Source organism: Mus musculus, chromosome 14, assembly GCF_000001635.26.
Source record: "Mus musculus strain C57BL/6J chromosome 14, GRCm38.p6 C57BL/6J".
In the NCBI taxonomy this organism is placed as follows: domain Eukaryota; kingdom Metazoa; phylum Chordata; class Mammalia; order Rodentia; family Muridae; genus Mus; species Mus musculus.
The window spans coordinates 100,276,856-100,295,485 of record NC_000080.6 but is presented as its reverse complement, the minus strand read 5'-3'; the positions used below and the strand labels follow the sequence as shown (position 1 = coordinate 100,295,485).

The following is an 18,630-nucleotide window of genomic DNA, read 5'->3' as shown; positions in this document are numbered from 1 at the left end:
AGCTTACCCTATGAAACAAAAGGATTTCCAACAAAGAAACAAAAACAAAAGGAAGAGAGTTTTAGGGCTATGCACAACACGCTAGGTCTTTGGAAAATTATTTTCACTCCCCTCTCAGGATTGAAACCTCGTGTGTTGGAGGCATACAGCTTAGTCTTATAGCTGAAGGCATCTGAGACTTCATTAGATATTTCCCAGTATCCTTGCAGAGAAGGTATAAACCAGTTGTAATGGAGGGTCAACTGAAATTAATAAGAACTGTGTCAAAGGTGAATCTCTGAAATCTGGACTTGGTTTTATACTTTCTGGCTCTTGGAGACTAGTCTGTACACCGTGGCCTTACTAATGTCTGAATCTGAAATGAAAATGTGGTTAATATTTTAGAAGACACAGATTTACCTTCCTAATTATGAGTTGCTTATTCGCCTTTTAAAAACTAATGTTTGCTCTTTCAAAGACATGTAAATCAATGGTGTGGAAAGACGAACCAAAACTAGACTGTGTAAAATTGATGAAGCAAAGCACTATTCATATTTTGCCTTTGGTAAATCACACGTGAATTAATTCAAAATTGACTACATCATGGTTTGGAGACTCTAATAATTTATTGAACACATTGTGTGAAAGATGTATATTAATAAACATCACAAAATATTTTAAAATATAGGTATGAATTAATGTCCTTAAAATGGTAATGGAAATTAACTTTTAATTTTGTTTTATTGTCTGCTATCAAAAATTCAGTAGAGGGCTGTAATCATATAATGGTGGCTTCTAATTTAACACAAAAACATTATGTAAATTATATTGCAAAATGCAGACACTGTTGGTAATCCCCAATTCCACCCAAGAGGCCAGCATGCCCGATACCTCGTGATTGGTCTGACTGGAGAAAACCTGTGACTCCAACTGTTACTTACTTCTATTTCATTATTCTAGCTCTGAATATATTCCTGCTCTGAACAGTGAAATAGAAGCAGTTGGTAGGTGTGACAGTTCTGTGAAATGATGTAAGAGTCTACCTTCAGCTTTGTTTCCTATTCTTTCTGTACAGAAAGCCATACTTTGAAATGGGTAACAGAAAATGAAAATGAGCCTATGACTTCTGTCTTAGGGTTTTACTGCTGTGAACAGACTCAACGATGAAGGCAACTTTTTTTTCAATTTTTCTATTATTTTCTTCATTTACATTTCAAATGCTATCCCAAAAGTCCCCTATACTCTCCCCTTGCCCTATTCCCCTACCTACCCACTCCCACTTCTTGGACCTGGCATTCCCCTGTACTGGGGCATATAAAGTTTGAAAGACCAAAGGGCCTCTCTTCCCAATGATGACGGACTAGGCCATCTTCTGCTACATATGCTGCTAGAGACACGAGCTGTGAAGGTACTGGTTAGTTCATATTGTTGTTCCACCTATAGGGTTGCAGACCCCTTCAGCTCCTTGGGTACTTTCTCTATCTTCTACATTGGGGGCCCTGTGTTCCATCTTATAGATGACTGTGCGCATCCACTTCTGTGTATGCTAGGCCCTGGCATAGCCTCATACGAGACAGCTATATCAGGGTCCTTTCAGCAAAATATTGCTGGCATATGCAATAGTGTCTGGGTTTGGTGGCTGATTATGGGATGGATCCCCATATGGGGTAATCTCTGGATGATCTATCCTTTCATCTTAGCTCCAAACTTTGCCTCTGTATCTCCTTCCATGGGTATTTTGTTCCTTATTCTAAGGAGAAATGAAGTATCCACAGGTTGGTCTTCCTTCTTCTTGATTTTCTTGTGTTTTACCAATTGTATCTTGGGTATTCTAAGTTTCTGGGCTAATATCCATTTATCAGTGAGTGCATATCATGTGACTTCTTTTGTGATTGGGTTACCTCACTCAGGATGATATCCTCCAGATCCATCCATTTGCCCAAGAATTTCATAAATTCATTGTTTTTAATAGCTGAGTAGTACTCCATTATGTAAATGTACCACATTTTCTGTATCCATTCCTCTGTTGAGGGACATCTAGGTTCTTTCCAGCTTCTGGATATTATAAATAAGGCTGCTATGAACATAGTGGAGCATGTGTCCTTATTACCAGGAACATCTTCTGGGTATATGCCCAGGAGAGGTATTACTGGATTGAAGGCAACTGTTACAAGGACAGCATTCAATGGGGGCTGGCTTACAGATTCAGAGGTTAAGTCCATTGTCATCAAGGTAGGAGCATGGCAGCATCCATGTCCATGGTACCGGAGGAGCTGAGAGTCCTGCATTCTCATCTGAAGGCTGCTAGCAGAACACTGGCTTCCAGACAGCTAGGATAAGGGTATTAAAGCCCACATCCACAGTGACACAACTACTCCAACAGGGCCACACCCTCCAATAGTGCCACTCCCTGGGCCAACCATTACAAGCCATCACATCTTCCAAGTATCAAAAGAACAGCAGTTTAGTCTGGAGCTGTAGGAGCATAGCTTTGGATTTTATCACTTCAAGGGGTAGGAGAAAATATATAACCCAGGTTGTATTGGCCAGGTTGATTTTTTTCAGCAGATAAATGGGATACTAATCAATACTAATCAATACAATCCCCCCCCCCCACACACACACCCTGTCCTCCTTTCCTTCCTTTCTATTTTTATTTCATGTTACTTTGTTTTCAGTTTTAAGCAAAGTTTCAGGCCATTACTCCTCTCTGTTCTTCCCTAACAGATTTATTTAAATCATTTTAGCTTCAGTGGTGATAGATCTATTTAGGTCTTTCTGATTGTAATGAAACTAAAACCAACTAAAACTTCCCACGTTAAGGCTAAAGTTCCGATGGATCTGATGGATCCTTCTCTCTCTTGTCCAAGCTCTCCTTCCCCAGAACAAGTTTCTGAGGATTAGGTGTGGATCTAAGAGATCTTTGAGGCTGCTGCAACCTTCATCTTTATTTTACTGCCAGATTCGTTCTTCCTCAGAGCTCTGTGATCTTCTCAACAGGCTGTGGCAGTAACAGTCCCTTATAGCCCAGTCTCAAGATGGTCTCACTCATCTTCCCAGAGTTCAAAGGGTGTCATCTCAAGCCATTCTTCTTTAATGCCTTAAGGGTCTGTTTGACTGGTTGGTTTTGTTTTTAAGTACTTCACCATTAGCAAGAATAAGAGAAAATGGCCCTCTAAGCATGATGGTGTCCCTGCAAAATAGTAAGACAGTTCTGAAAAATAATTTGCCATATGTGCCCACAACAGTTAAAAAAAAAAACATTTCTGTCTCGTTACTCACCAAAGTGGGGAGAGACTCCATGCTTCACTAATAGAAGATTGTCCATTTCTTGGTGGGAGGGGCACATTGCCTCCAGTTTTGTACCCTGTAATGAGCCCACCAGACTCTAATAGATAACTCCAAACCACGGTCACAGACATGGCTTTGTTTAAATTTGAAAGGCTGTGGAATAAAACAAACAAACATTACTGAAAAAGAGATTTACAAGATGGGACATAGACAGGTGTAACAGGGTGGGTAGGAGAAGCTGGGAAGTGAAGGTGGTCAGTCTGCAGTAGGCAAATTCGTGACGCTGTCAAATAGAACATGTAATTAGTATGAATAAAATTAAAAACAACTTCCATACTATAGCAGGGGAAAACACTCACCCGGTTTGTTTCCCCCCTTTTACCAGAGAAGCGAAAATGCTTCCTTTAAATGTAAATGTAACTGCAAAACGTTGGAAAGACATTCTAACTTTGTGAAGCATGGCACTCTAGTGCTAGGAAGGACAGCAAAGGCTTCAAGATCCAAACATTAATAAAAGTTGTAGTAAAAAATATCAACCATATTATAGACAGGAACAGGAAAGGGATTTGAGAATGACCACTAACTATCTTAGAGACAATTGGAAGCAATTCTGTGTCTCAAGCTAAATACTCTCTAGACAGGCAGACCAGAGCCGGGCAGTGGTGGCGCACGCCTTTAATCCCAGCACTCGGGAGGCAGAGGCAGGCGGATTTCTGAGTTCGAGGCCAGCCTGGTCTACAGAGTGAGTTCCAGGACAGCCAGGGCTAAACAGAGAAAATCTGTCTCGAAAAACAAAAAACCAAAAAGTTAGTTTACATATATGACAAATGTCATATTAAAAAAAAATACCTATCTTCTGAGATCCTTTCAGTGTGGACTTCGGCTGCCTGCACATTTTTTTTACACTTAAAAATTTTTAAGTGAGCATGAATCTTTTAATACCAATTGCAGCAATCGATTATATCTAAAAATAACATTTATCTCTAGGATAACACAGCTCCAATGTCTATAACCCAACAAGAAAAGGTAAAAAAAAAAAACCAATTTACTAAGAGTTTCTCTTTGGAATTGAATAACTGAACTTTTACCTAATACAGTATAACGTCACGTAATCCTAATAAAAAGAATGAAAAGTGGTCTGGTTTGTTAACTGCTTTTCAAAGAACTGAACATGAAAGGGACAGTACACTTAAGTAAAAATAAACATGTTAGTATATTTTAATGTAAAAACACTGAGCTTAAGTTGGATCCCACTTTGGGTCTGTTGCTGAACCTTCTTTTCCTCAGGCCCCAATTTATCCATCCCTACAGTTTTTTCAGATAGGAACAATTATGGGTCAGGGTTTTGACTGTGGGATGGCAACCCCATCCCTCACTTGATGCCCTGTCTTTCTGCTGGAGGTGGGTTCTACACAAGTTCCCTCTCCCCACTGTTGGGCATTTCATCTAAGATCCCTCCCTTGAGCCCTAAGTGTCTCTCATCTCCCAGGTTTCTGGTATATTCTGGAGGGTCCCCCCACCTCCTACCTCCCCAGGTTGCCTGTTTCCGTTCTTTCTGCTGTTTCCATTCTTTCTGCTGACCCTCTCGGCTTCTATCCTTTTTCCTCACCAAATACCAGGTCATGTTCCCCTCTCCTCCACATCCTCTTTCCTTCCCAGGTCCCTCCCACTTCCCCTCCCGCCCCCAAGATGTGACACTATTACTGGGGCTATGGAGTGCTCACAAAAAGGGATCTATCATGACTGCCATCTGAAACACCCAACAGCAGCTGAAAGAGTCAAATGCAAATATTTGCACCCAACCAATGGACAGAAGCAGCTGATCCCTGTGGTTGAATTAGGGAAAAGCTGGAAGAAGCTAAGGAGAAGACCAACCTTGTAGGAGGACCAGCAGTCTCATTTAACCTGGACCCCCGAGCTCTCTCAGACACTGGACCACCAACCAGGCCGCATACACTAGCTGATATGAGGCCCCCAACACATATATAGCAGAGAACTGCTGAGTCTGGGTTTAGTCAGAGAAGATGCACCTAACCCTTCAGAGACTGGAGGCCCCAGGAAAATTAGAGGTCAGGTGGGGGTTGGGGTGGGGAGTGGAGACATCCTCATGGAGACAGGGGGCAGGGAGGAGGTATGGGATGTGGAACAGGAGAGGAATAAAATCCAGAGTTTAAAATAAATAAGTAAATAAATAAAAGATTTAAATAAACATTGAACTTAAAATTACCTGAAAAACCTTGCTAGAATTAATATTCAAAGGTTTCTTTGTTGTTCTTGTTACCTTTAGTACACATATGAACAGAGATTGAAGCTTTCTGTGAAACTGTATTTTAAGGCACACCATTAAATTTTTATTGGCTATAATTGTTTCTTCCATTCCACAAGCATTCATTAATCACTTACTATTTGCAAATCAGTGTAGGAGTAAAACGAAGTCAAATAAGTGGTTAAGAGTTAAGGCACAACCCTTATTCTCAATGTATTTTATGTAATAGTGTGCCTACTATAGTTCGAGGAAGCATCAGTGTGTTCACTTAACAGAAGAATTCGGTAAGAAATTAACAGCCGTTGCTGTCTAATTGACCTAGTATGCTTCCCATTGGTCATCAATTTGAGGATGTGAAAAAACGTGTCTCCTCTACACACACACACACACACACACACACACACACACAGAGAGAGAGAGAGAGAGAGAGAGAGAGAGAGACAGAGACAGAGAGACAGAGAGAGACAGAGAGAGAGAGACAGAGAGACACAGAGAGAGACAGAGACAGAGAGGCAAACAGACATGGGGAGGGACTTACACACTAGTGAATGAGATAGTCTTTGCATTACACCAAACAAACAAACAAACACCTTCTAAGAAGGTAGAGCATGTTTAGGCTATACCCACATATATGTGGGGTGTCATGCAACCATGTTGGGAGGATTCTATAGGAGGAGAGAGGAAAAAACACTTGGTAAAGGCTTCCTGTGGGGCTGGACAGTGGTGCCCATCCTCCTTGGGCTGCAAGAGAGACTATAAGACAAGAAAGTCCAAACAGGGTTCGTAAGTGCTAGGGTGGCACACTGAAACCCCTGTGACAACTCCAGTTTGGCTTTGTGTATACAGGTATATAAACGTAACTCAGGCTTTGTCTAGGGAAGGGTGGGATGGACCAAACAGAAAGGGGTACGGATGACCAGAGCTGGGGGTGTAAGGAGGGTCTGGTGTTAGCTGGGGATGTTAGGATGAGAGGTCTGAAGAAAGCACGGGAGGAACTTGGAAAAGGGTGTCTAATATGTGATGTTGAAACTAGAAACCCCAAACCTGTGATGACTGTGACAAAATTATCAAATAACATTTTTCCCTCCCCATTTTCAGACAGCTCACCATCCAAATCAAAACATTCTGTTTAGTACATCATCACATAACATCACCAGCTGTTTCCATTTGTACTAAAGATTCTAAACGTGCCTTTCTCATGCCTAAACAGAATTCCTCTTTGCTGCACATTATTGCCAAAAATATGACGTGAAAAATATAGGCAGTGAAAGTCTATCTGTTCATATGCATGTCTAGCCCTGGGAAGGAGTATGGTTATTTTTTTAAACTTTATTTAGACCTGTGTGAATCAATGTATTTTCACTTCCAGTTGATTCTAATCTCTTTGGGATGCAATGAAATGGACTCAACTTCTCTCACAGAATGTCACATCACCCATGCAGTTTTGCTCTCTTTAATCTAAATGTTTAACTACTTTTAATACACATTGGAGAGAATTTTACCATATAGAAATTGGGGTGTGGTACAGGTTTAAACTTTTTTATACTATAAACGATTTCTCTCAACAGCGATAATAATTTTTCATTAAATTACTACTAGCTAACTATGAAATCTAAAAAACTGTGGGTGGGGGTTGTGGGTAGAATATCTGCTTTCATATCATTAAATAAAGCAGCTGTTGGTTTTGCTGTATAATTGATGTTGAGTCACTTATATTATGTGCCTTGGGGGGGTTGTTCATTCTCTTCTTTTCTGGACAATATGTTATATAAAATTAATTCAATGTGTATGCCATGTGTAGTCAAACATAACACCCTTTATCCTTTTTTGGCATTTTTTTTTTCAAGTTAAAGACCAAGTAAGAAGTAAGTAGAAGGCTGGGCCATTATCTTTGGCCCAAAGTATTTACATTTACGGGATAAAATTTCATAAATACTTTCAGTCCTAAAATTCTATGATTCAGTAATTTCTCTCTTACTATTCTTTTACATTATCAGAATTGTACATGCTTGATACTAAGAACTTTGCCATTTTTACTTGTTCTGATTTCCCGTTATCTCTGAACACACATGGAGTGGAGTAGAAAGGTCTAAACAGCAAAAACTACGCCCATCCTTCTCGGCAGGACCTTTCCTTGCCTTACTTCCTTCTCTCCACAGTTTAAGTTCTGTACAGACCCAGAATGATATAATCTCCATTAGAAACAAATGCCCTCTCTCTCTTCTCTCTCTTTCTCTCCTCTCTCTCTCTCACACACACTCACACACACACACACACACACACACACACACACACACCACATGCACACACTCGAACGCACATGCACACACACACATCATGCACACATACGACACACTCACAGACACTCCCTCCCCCACTTGGCATGCACACTGCAGTCGAAATCTCAGTAACATCCATCCCTGTAAAATTCCTTTTAAAATTCTTTGTTTACTTTTCCACTCTCACCCCTGGTTCTCAAGATTCTCCATTCCAAACCTGTGTTTTTCTTTTCATCCCCCGCCCTCTTTATAGCTGGGGAGTTGCCATATTTTACCATTTCTAATTTCCACTTAAAAGTATTCTTTTTTTCAAAATGCTGCTAGCATTTTTTTTTTTTTTTGCCCCAATACTTGATGTATTTCCTTCTTTTGACCACAGGTTTTATTCGGACTCTAGATCTTAACCTTGACCTGCCCTTAATTTCCTTCTCCCTTGGAATGAATTCTTGTAGATCAGTTTCGAACGTCATCGCTTGCCTAACACGCCCATGGCTGTTGCTATAGGGAGGAGGCATTTTGTTTTCCCGCGCATTGAAGTATTCTCTATATATTGATGATCTACTCCGGCACTCAAGATCTCTGAGAAAGCTGTTAGCACAAGAACTGCCGGGATGACATAATTTCCTCAGAGCCTCCTCCCAACCCTGCCTATCCTAGCCCCACCTGCGGGAAAATTTTAGTGATTCCAGTAGAGGATTTTTTGAACATTTGCTGATACTCTGCAATATTGCAAGCTTGAGTTTGCAGCGTTCTTTCTGTCCGGATGCACGGGAGCGGAGAGGGGCTTCTTTCCAAGATCAGACCAGGTGGAGTTTCGCGGCTGCCAATTCTTGGAACAGAGACACCCTTGACCCTCATTCTAGCAGTGAATGAACCTTCTAGCCTCTAGGTCCCATTTCCTTCCTGGGGACCCGAGTCTCATACCTCCCTGCTCCCACTGCTTTCTCATTTAGAGCTACTTCTCTGGAAGAGCGTGCCGCACACATTTCAGACACTTTCACACTTATCTCATTTGTTCTTCTTCGAAACCTTAACACAGGGACACACTGTCTCTCTCAATCCTGTTTCTCTGAGAAGAGGACTCCGGCCGGCCGCTGATTCATCCTGTCCTGACTAGGACAGGGCCGCGCCAGTCCTCTTCTGGCTGGACCACCTTTCCCATTCGCCTCCTTCACAAAACGTGGCAAGGGCAGAGCTGGGCCAGCCGGTGCCCCGCCTTTGTTTTCATTAACAGCGCACCTGGGCCTTAAGTGCTCAGCAAATGCCACGCTGCCACACAGATGTAGAAGCTGGCTTTTCCTGGCTCCAATTTGCTCCTTAGCTCTCATTTCCTGTTTCTCGGCCTCCCCACGGTTTCTCTTCCCACCCCATTCCACTCCGCAGAACTGCAAATTTTTCTCTAACACAAACTTCCCCTTTGAGCCTCCCACCTTCAGGCCGGTTTCCCACGCAGGGCGGGCTAGGAGGCACCGGGTAGGGGTTGTCAGGCCCCAGGAGCTCACCTCCGTTTCAAGAAAGTGGTACCCATAGTGCCCCGACCCTCCAGGACTGCCCGGGGTAAGCCCTAACCCTGCACCCCGCCGGGCCCTTTCCGCTTCCTCCACTGCCCGCCCCCTCCGACCCTCCCGGGAGGCTTGACCCGGAGTCCTCTCAGCCGCGGAGGGAACAGCCGAGCCGCCTCCTCCCTCTCCCCGCCCAGAATCCCGCGAATCCACTGCTCCGTGCGCGCAGGCGGGGCTGCAGGGATGGCGTCCAGCACCGGGCTCCCCTCCGAGGACGGAGCACCGATCTGTCCCTACTCATGTCCCCGCCGCCCTGGCTGGGGTCCCAGCTCAGCTGGAGCCTCCTGTCCTCTTTCACTGCTTTCCTAAATGGCCAGCTTGCTTAGGCGCCCCGGCGTGCCCCGGTAGCCGAGCGAGGCACACGCCCGAACCTCGCCCCCATTCATCCCGCCAAGGTGAATCTCAGCGAGTGGGGCGCCCTGGCTTCTCTTGCAACGTGCAACGCACTCGAACCTAAATAATGATTCCCCCTCATCTCTAGTAGAGTCTCTCTGCCCCCGTCACCCGCGGAGCAGCCCCCGTCGGGACCCCATTGTTGCCCAAGCCGCCAGGCGCCCGGGACGGACCCCTCGGACTCCAACGGCTCCGCCCACACCTTTCCAACTTAGCCGGGGTTGAGCCGCAGGGAGAGCTTGGGCGCGGGCCCCTTCCTCGCTCGCCTCCACCCACCCTGGTTGCTGTGGGGAGTGGGCAAGGGCCACGCGGGCTGGCCTCTTTATTTGTCTCCTAATTCTCTCTCCAAGGCTGCCTAGGCGCGTGGTGACACAAAAGAGGGGGACTTGGTGCCAGCTCAACAAGAGTCTCTCCAATGAGAGTTGTCATCCGGAGGTTACTCTCTCCGAGACCCCTAGAATTCCCCCCAGGCTGCGGCTATTGGAGCGGCAGGGGCCATGTACTGGTTATTTAGGGTGCCGCAGAGAGGTGGTGCAGGTGACAGGGTGGAGCGGAGAAGGCCCAGGGCCAGGGGCGGGGGCAGGGGTGGGGCCGGTGGGGCGGGGTGGCGGCTCCACGGACCCACCCCCTGCCGCTGGCCAGGCTGGCTAGAAGAGGGTTGGGCAGTGGGTGTTGCGTTCTACCTCTGTGATCGGGGAGGGGTTAGTTTCCCACAGGGGATTTCAACCATCACACTCAGAGCCCGCCTCCTAATCCTCCGGCAGAGCGGCTCGGGGCCCCATTTTATGGCAATAAAGCGACTTAGCGCCTGCTGAGCGAGCCCCTCCCCGCCGCCGCCCCCGCCCTCGGCCCCACCCCGGGGCTCGCCCGCAGCGGCGGGGCTTTGTTTCTGGGGAGGAGGACCCGGAGCTCTTTTGTTTGGGGGTTTGCTGTTTTCAACCCCCCACCCTCCCCACCCCACACACACCCCAACCTCACCCCGCCCCGCCCCACCCCCCGCTCCTCTCCGATTTCCTGAGCTGCGGGCTGCAAAGGGAGGAGAAGCAGCTTCTTGCAACCCCCTCGGCTGGGCCCCGGGGTAATTCGATGCGGGCCTGGCGTGGCTCCCCACGTTAGACCCGGGCTCGCGTCTCGGCAGCCTCCACCCACCGGCCCACCCTACATTTAGCGCATCATGTGATCCGGGTAAGTCATTTGCAAGTACAACAGTTCCCTGGGTTGCCCCCCATTCATTTCCTGAGAACTGCAGAGAGCAGCTGAGAGGCTCTGCTTGTGCGTGTGCGTGTGAGTGTGCGCGGGTGACGCCGTGTGAGTGTGTGTGTGTGTGTGTGTGTGTGTGTGTGTGTGAGTGTGTGCGCGAGTGTGCGCGCGCGCGTGTGAGAGAGAAAGGGCGAGAGAGAGGGGGACTCTTGTGTGAGGGAAAGAAAACAATTTCTCCTGCTCTGCAGCTTCTGTTCAGGTCTGTGCCGATTCCTTTTTTTTTTTTTTTTTTTTAATCAAAATAAACAACCCCCTCCTTTTTTTTGCCATCCCAAATCAGATCGTATTCTCTTAACATGTTTTATTTTCCTCTGTCATCTGCTCAAGTTAAATCATTTTGGTTGGTCTGTGTTCTTAAGGGGGGGGGGTGTTGGGAAGCGGGAGGGGGTCGGGGAAGGGCGATGCTATTGCCGAGCCTGGAGCGGCGGTCGGATTCGCGGAGAAGAAAGAGGGAGGTTACTTGTCCCACTCCCTAAACATTTTTAAAAGAACTTAGCAAGTAACGTGAATTAAGCAAATGCTTTGCTCCCCCGACTGGAATTGTTGGTTGCAGTGTTTGCCTGACAGTTGCCAAGGATGAGAAATAAATCCTCAGGGCTGAATCAGGGAGGGGGTGCGGGGGGGGGGGTTGTCGTGGAAGTAGTTGGTCCCTCGGAATGGATGGGCTGAATGAATAGCCACACAGGGGCCGAGCCGTGCGGGCAGTGTATGAGCTCTTGAGAGTGGAGGGGAAGGGGTTAAGGAGGAGATAAGATTGCTGGCATGAATAGTAGTCCTGGCGCTACATTTATTATTGTCTCTGGTCGTAATGATGTGGAACTGTCACTCGCTACTGTGCCTGGTCCATGGGAGTAGCCAGGGGCTGGCCTGTGGCTGTTATTTTCAATTACGAAGGACCTGGCTGGAGTTGACAAGGGACAACTTTGTAAGGCCACCTGGGCCGAGAAGCCCGCGGAGCTGGCCTAGGAGCCACTTCTAGCCTTAGACGCTCAGCTAAGAGGGCTAGCACTTGACCTCGACGTTAGTCAGTGTTCTTCTTAGATGCTCTTCTGCCGGGGAGAATCAATTCTGCTTTTGTTGGGTAGAGAACTGCCTCTCAGAACTTTGCAAACTTTTATCTTTGGCGAAAAGGGTGGGGTGCACTCAACAGTTTTGTTTCTTGGTGCATTTGAGGCAAATACTTGGAAAAAGTATCAATTCCTTTGTTAGATGTCCTGTAGCTTCCCAGCCCCCTCCCTCTGCTCCTCTAGTTTTGCATACTTTACTAGTAATTGCCCTAATTCAGCTGATAAAAGCTGAAATGTTGAGTTAAAGAGTATTAGTACAGCGGAATGTATAATCTGGATAAACAGTTTCTGTGTTTAGTATTGTCAGCTCTCTAATTTAACTGTACAGATGGCTTAAATCTCTGTTTTGTATGGATTGTTTAAAATAATTCTACTGTCTAATAGAATTCTCGACTGAGCACTAAGATATTTTAACTTGGCATTGACATCCTGTTTCCCTGTAACACGGGAGAGACAGGCAGAGGCTCTATTCACATCTAGTGAATGTGCATCTAGGTGCTTCTTAGACATCTGCCAATCAATTGCACACGTCATTCTGCAAATTCACCTCGAAGCCTTCACGCCTCTTTCTGAGCGGTGGAAAGAGATGTTTAGATAAGTAAATGCTTTGAAAGACATTTGGTGGCTTTTAGGAAGCCGCAGCTTCTGATGGGAAGAGGAGTGGTCACTTCAATGAGAAAATAAACCATCATCCTAGGCATGCTTTTAAATCTGGCATTTAATTACCACAGGGGGACCCCTCCTCCCTAAGAAAAAAAGCCTGTCTAGTGGCCAGTTCTTATCTGAATGTTCATTCCATTAAACAAACAAACAAACAAACAACAAACGGAAAAACCAGGTAGAAATTGGTTATGTAAAGAGTATATTTTTAGGTTTGAAAAATTTAACTGTAGCCTGTTGTTATTTATAGGATGCTTGAAGACAGACATTTCAATTGTATCACTGTTGCCTGGTCAATTTTGATAGATGTAATCCAGAAAGCTAATTTGGGTTTGAGAGAGAGCAATTTGAGCATTTAAATATTGGAAGGAAACAAACAACAAACAAACATTTACTGCATTTAGAAAAAAAAAGGTTTATTATGCTAACTCTTAATTAATCAAATATATTTAAACCAGCCAAGTTAAAATATTTTCACATGAAATTTTAATTTATGAACTGCATCTGTTTAACTAGCATAGCTGTGTCAGGGTAAATAAAACATTCTTGAGGATTTCTGTTGGTTACAGAAGTCCTTCAGTTATTTGTCTGCTACTTAGCAAGTCATATTTCAAAGAAACTTTTGTCAGCTCAACTTTATTGGATAATTTTTTACAACTGATTATTGAATGAAAATTGTTGTCTCCCCCCTCACACCCCCACCCCCAGTACTTTTCAAGAAACCATGTCCTCTGGGAGGACATGGTCCTGGTGTAACAGTTGAGACCTTGACCTTAGCAGCTCTTGGCTGGTTGTTTACTCCAGCTGCTGCCTGTGTGTGCTCCAGAAACGTAGGTGGTACAAGCACTCTTTTTCCTTGGGTTCTTCGTGTTCAGTACCCAGAGCTTGCACACAGCCTAGAGTCTATAATGTTGTGACTATATATAGATATATATGTTGCTTGGAGTTGACATCTGGCTTCTTGTGAAGGGAAACGGAGTTTCAAAGTTCCAGAGTCAGATCTTAAGCCATGAAGCAGTCTGTTTCCAACATCATAAAATTACTTACTTTAAACCCAGGTGCGTTTTATCTTAGCAGAGGTGATTTAGCTACTTGGTCCTCCAGACCCTGTACTCAGGAGTTTCAACTGGGAAGTGTTCATTAATGTGTAGTTGTGAGAAATATTATCCAGGGAGGTGGTGCTTATAGTAGCTGATGAGATAAAACTGTCTTGGGCATTTTTCTCAGTTGATACAAAATGGAAAGTATGAAATTTCATATTTTATAAATTAAATAACATTAGAATAATTCTATAAAATTGAGATGCTAGACAATGTGCTTTCGTATGTTGGGGAGCAGGATTCTGAAGTGTTTGGGGTTCATAAAGGTAGCTGCGCTGTATCTGCATCAATGCGCAACATTGGCACAAACATTATTATTATTATTATTGATGTTGTATCCACTGTGATTAAGGAACAAGAGCTAAGGATCTCCAAATTAATACTACCATTATCTTTTTTGTTTATGAAGTAACTTTCATTTTTAATATGTTCTGATACGGATCTTAGCTTCTGTCCCATTTACATTTTAAAGATAATTACAGTGGCAAACTGGAAATACTTATATTTTGGCCCCTTCCCCTTTTACTGTAATCCTGGCAGGACTTCTCTCACTCTGTAGCTGCCCTTGACAGCCTGATCCTCCTGCCTCCACTTTCTGGGTACAGGGTAGGCATGTGCCCCCACACTCAGCTTATTTTCTTTGTGAATAAAACCACCCTAAAACGTTTTCATTTTTCAGCTTGTGAGTTATCCACAGCTTTTGGCTTTAAGGGTGTGTAAAAATATTAATATTAAATTACCAGCAACACCCTCTAACCACAGTCTTACCTCATCTACCACACCCTCTCCACTCCCAGAAGCAGAATGGGAACTGGCAGATGGGTCTTGCCCTGTGCCTGGAAGGTCAGCTGCAGGAGGCTCTGACATACCTGCTTGGGTTCTAACTCTGTGGGACTTCAGTCCACTAGAATTACTTCTTGGGGGCCCACTCAAACCACACCCAGTCTGAAGTCAGCCCCTGACACGTGATCTGGAATAAATGGTTGCTTTCTCAGTACTTAGGTTACAAAAGGTTGGTTTTCCTTTTCTTTCTTTCTTTTTTTTTTTTTTTAAATTTTTGTTTTTGTTTTCTTTCCCCCACAGAGTGGCTACTTGAGTAATTTTACTACCCTATCAAATTTTGCTTTGGTCTGGCAGCAGATTATAGATATCCAACGAAAGAGTTGTGCTCTGTTTCCCACTTCCTTTTGTTCACTTAAAGCCTTTAAAAAAATTAGTTACAGATTTACAGATAAACAGAGTTTATTTAGTTTGCTGTTATTTTAGAAGAGCTTTTAGTTTATCCCCGTTTCATACATGTATCCAATGCCTCTTGATTATTTCTGTCTCTACCAGTTCTCGTTTCTCCTCATGGACACTCCCCAATATACCCATCACTTCATCATATTCATGTGTGCGTGTGTGTGCGTGTGTGTGCGTGTGTGTGTGTGTGTGTGTGTGCCTGTGCGTGTGTGTGTGTGTCTGTGTCTGCCTGTCTCTGTCTGTCTGTGTGATGTTCTTGCTAGTCCTGCCCATTGGAATGTTGACTGATCTGGTTGGCTTGTTCTTGCGCAGGTCTTAGGCAGGTAAACATAGCTGCAATGAGTTGGTCAGTGCGATAGCCATACCCTGTCCAGATGATTCCCTTTCAAAAAAAGGCTCTTAATCTTTCTCCCCTTTTCTTCCTCAGTGGGGTTTTTGTTTTGTTTTGTTTTGTTTTGTTTTGTTTTTGTTTTTGTTTTGCCTGGGGTGGGGCAAGGGGAGGAGGCATGGTTGCTCAGACAGTAATGCAGAACTTCCAGTGAGCTGAGCACTCAAGAGTCGGTTACTCTCTACTTCATTACGAGTCTTGTAGTCCGAGTTGTTGCATATTCTTTTTATACTTGCCAAATTTGTTCAAACAATATTGCTGTTGCTATATGTAGAGGGGAGCAGAGAGCCTTTGGGGTGGTCCTGATACATGGGACATGTGAAAACAAACATGTAAAGTGTTCAAAGACACTTTTGTTCCCTACTGAAAGCCATGATGACTGCCCAGTGGTTTTGACAGAGACTGTATCTAAGGTACAACACTTACTATGATTTTCAGAATATATTGCTTCTGACATTTTTTGTGATGATGTGTATACATATGTATATCAGTTTGCTACTTATGCATAAATATATTTATAATTTATATTTAAGCATGTTATTTATTTCTAAACATATTCTCTGTAGGCATTGGTATCTTGTCCTCCCTACCATAGACATTACAACCAGTAATCACAGTAAAATGTGACCATGCGTATGTAGAATAGGGGAAGCACACAGAATAGACGGATTCTGCATTGAGTAAAACGCCATTGTTAATATGAGATTAATGCGCTAATTCAGAAGAGAATATAAAGTAATTCATAAGAATATGTACCAGGGTAAATTACTGTAAAATTATACTGTGTGTGCTTCTGCCTGAAGACAAGCAGGATGGATCAGTGTAAGGCCCTGGAATAAAGAGGAGAACACTCATTTTTGTCAGGTCCCCTCGCCCTGGAAGCAGAGCATGGAGCACTTTTTTTTTTTTTTTAATAGCAGACACAGTTTGAGTGCTTTTCTTGTTTCCCTGGTTTGAGATGACCTTGGTGAGTTTTTTGAACTGTGGTGAGGGTTACATGAGGAAGTGAGGGTCAAAGTCACTCTGGAGAACTGTGTCCAACATGACAGACCACTCACCCACTCCCGCTACCAAACCAGAGAGGGATTTTTGCAGCTTCCCACGGTGAACATGGGAGTGACAGGTGAGGAGGAGGCCTTTCCCAAGGCTGACCTTCGCAGCTCATGGATCCCATTCTCTCCTCTCCTACCTGAGATTTGCTGTGTGACCCTTAAAAGAAGTTGCCATGGATGAGGTATAAAAGCAACTGACTGTTAGCATGTATGTGACGTGGGTGACCTAGCTGACCTCTTCAAAACAAAAATATGTAAAACACATTTGAGTGAGCATTTAGAGAAAACCAGGTGATAATCAGCAGTGATTATTTGCAAACAAATTCCTTGTAGCTGAATGGATGGCTTAGTTTGGAAAGGTGCCCGCTGTGCAAGCATGAGGGCCTGGGTTCAGATCTCCAGCACTGACTTATCCATTGCTCCAGAGTTATACGGGAGAACGCTGGTGGATCTTCAGAACTTACTGGCCAGCTAGTCAATCGGTGAGCTCTTGGTTCAGTTAGGGATAGAGGAAATTACCAAGTGTCAATTTCTGGCTTTCACACACATGCATATATGTGCATGCAAGTACAAGTGTGCATAGACACATGGCTATACACCCATACTACACACACTCACATATACACAGATTGCGGCCATAAAATCAAAAAAGGAAACCTTGAGAATTTTAAAGGCAGTTTTCTGGAGTTTTTGTTAGTTGATCAAATAACCCATTTAGAGAAAAAATCTAACTAAATTTGTGATTCACTGTAGAATGGAGAACAGAACCTCTGTCTATTCTAGGGACTACACTGTGTCCCATGAATGGCTCAGAGTGCACAGTGGAGAGAAACAGGTAGCAGTGGAGTGCTTATCTGAAAAAATATATCGAGCATGTTTTATTTATAGTCACATTTTCCCACCATGTATGCTTCATTACATATACAAATTTGAGAGTGTGGAGACCATCCATTGACATTTCTGCCCAGCTGCAGTTTATCGAGTTAAGGAAATAACAACAAAGTTGAGTTATTCTCTGCCTGAACATTGCCATCTGACAAGGGCAAAGAATTCCTTCTCAAATGACCTCGCCAGTCTAACTCCTTTAGGCTCATTCCTGTCTGTGCGAAAGCTACAGCTGTGAGCATCACTATCATGCTCTGCCCTGTAGGATTCTGCTTTACTTACTGTCTGCTGTTACAGAACTCAACTGGATTCAAGTCTCTGTTCTCTAGCCCTGCATACTGGGCTTCTGGTGGCTTCTTTGCCCCGTTTTCTCCCAGGAACAAGTCTTTCTCTCCTAGAGAGGAGAGAAGGCACAAACTCTTCATGGGTATTTTACTTGCAATGTCACAAAGAGCCTCAAATGATGACCGCCATGGACATGTTGAAATACTCATTAAGAGAACTGACTTGAGGATTGACCCTACATATGTCCGTCATCCATACCAGGGTCCAGTAGGCAAACATCTCTGTCATAGTCTTCTCCCTCCTAGCCTACCTGATCCTCTCAAGCTGCATGCGTTCCTCTCTATCAGTAGCTCCCTACTCACTGTGCTTGCCTGAACTTAACAGAAAAAAAAAATCTTATTGTAAAAAGAAGTCCTGTAATGTGCCAGGGTCAAACAGGATAGAATGTAAAACATCAGCCGGTCCAGTTTTTAGCCTTTGAATCAGTAATGTTAAGTCTTTTCTCCAAGCTTATTTACTCGTAAACAAAACCCAAGAGCAAATGATCTCAACAGAGTGGCCTTGAGGATCAAAATAAGCAAAAGACATCAAGTGGGAAATTTTACACATTTTTTTTTTTAGTGTTCAAGAAATGCTTGTGCTTCAGTGTGTAGCTGCCTTTCTTACAGGTGAATACTAACCATGCTGGCTAGTTTTGTGTCCACTTGGCACAGTGGGAAGGAGAGAAACTTAATTGAGAAAAATGCCTCCTTTAAATCCAGCTGTAAGGTATTGTTTTAATTAGTGATTGATGGGCAGGGCCCGTCGCATTGGACGTGGTGCTATACCTGGGCTGGTGGTCCTGGATTCTATAAGAAAGTAAACTGATTGGGCCCTGAGAACCAAGCCATTAAGCCAGTCTCCTCCATGGCTTCTGATTCT

At 44.1% G+C, this 18,630-nt stretch overlaps 1 protein-coding gene and 1 long non-coding RNA gene across 8 annotated transcripts in view; one reads left to right on the top strand and one right to left on the bottom strand.

The window, feature by feature from the left end:
- Positions 1–2,610: 2,610 nt before the first annotated feature.
- On the bottom strand, positions 2,611–9,763 carry Gm41231. The gene is made up of 4 exons (XR_003951003.1): positions 9,700–9,763; positions 9,055–9,613; positions 3,262–3,423; positions 2,611–3,172 (listed from the first exon to the last, which is right to left on the bottom strand). It is a non-coding gene; the product is annotated as a predicted gene, 41231 (long non-coding RNA).
- Klf12 (Kruppel-like factor 12) overlaps positions 9,595–18,630 on the top strand; it is a 419,711-nt gene continuing 410,675 nt past the window's right edge. For 4 of the 7 annotated variants that reach the window (XM_006518625.4, XM_017315889.2, XM_006518623.4 and 1 more), the window contains exon 1: positions 10,653–11,229. The gene's annotated coding sequence lies outside the window, so the exon portion shown is untranslated. Of the gene's footprint in view, positions 11,230–18,630 lie in introns of all 7 variants that reach the window. The other 3 variants (XM_011244971.3, XM_030247664.1, XM_006518624.4) reach the window with 1 other exon arrangement.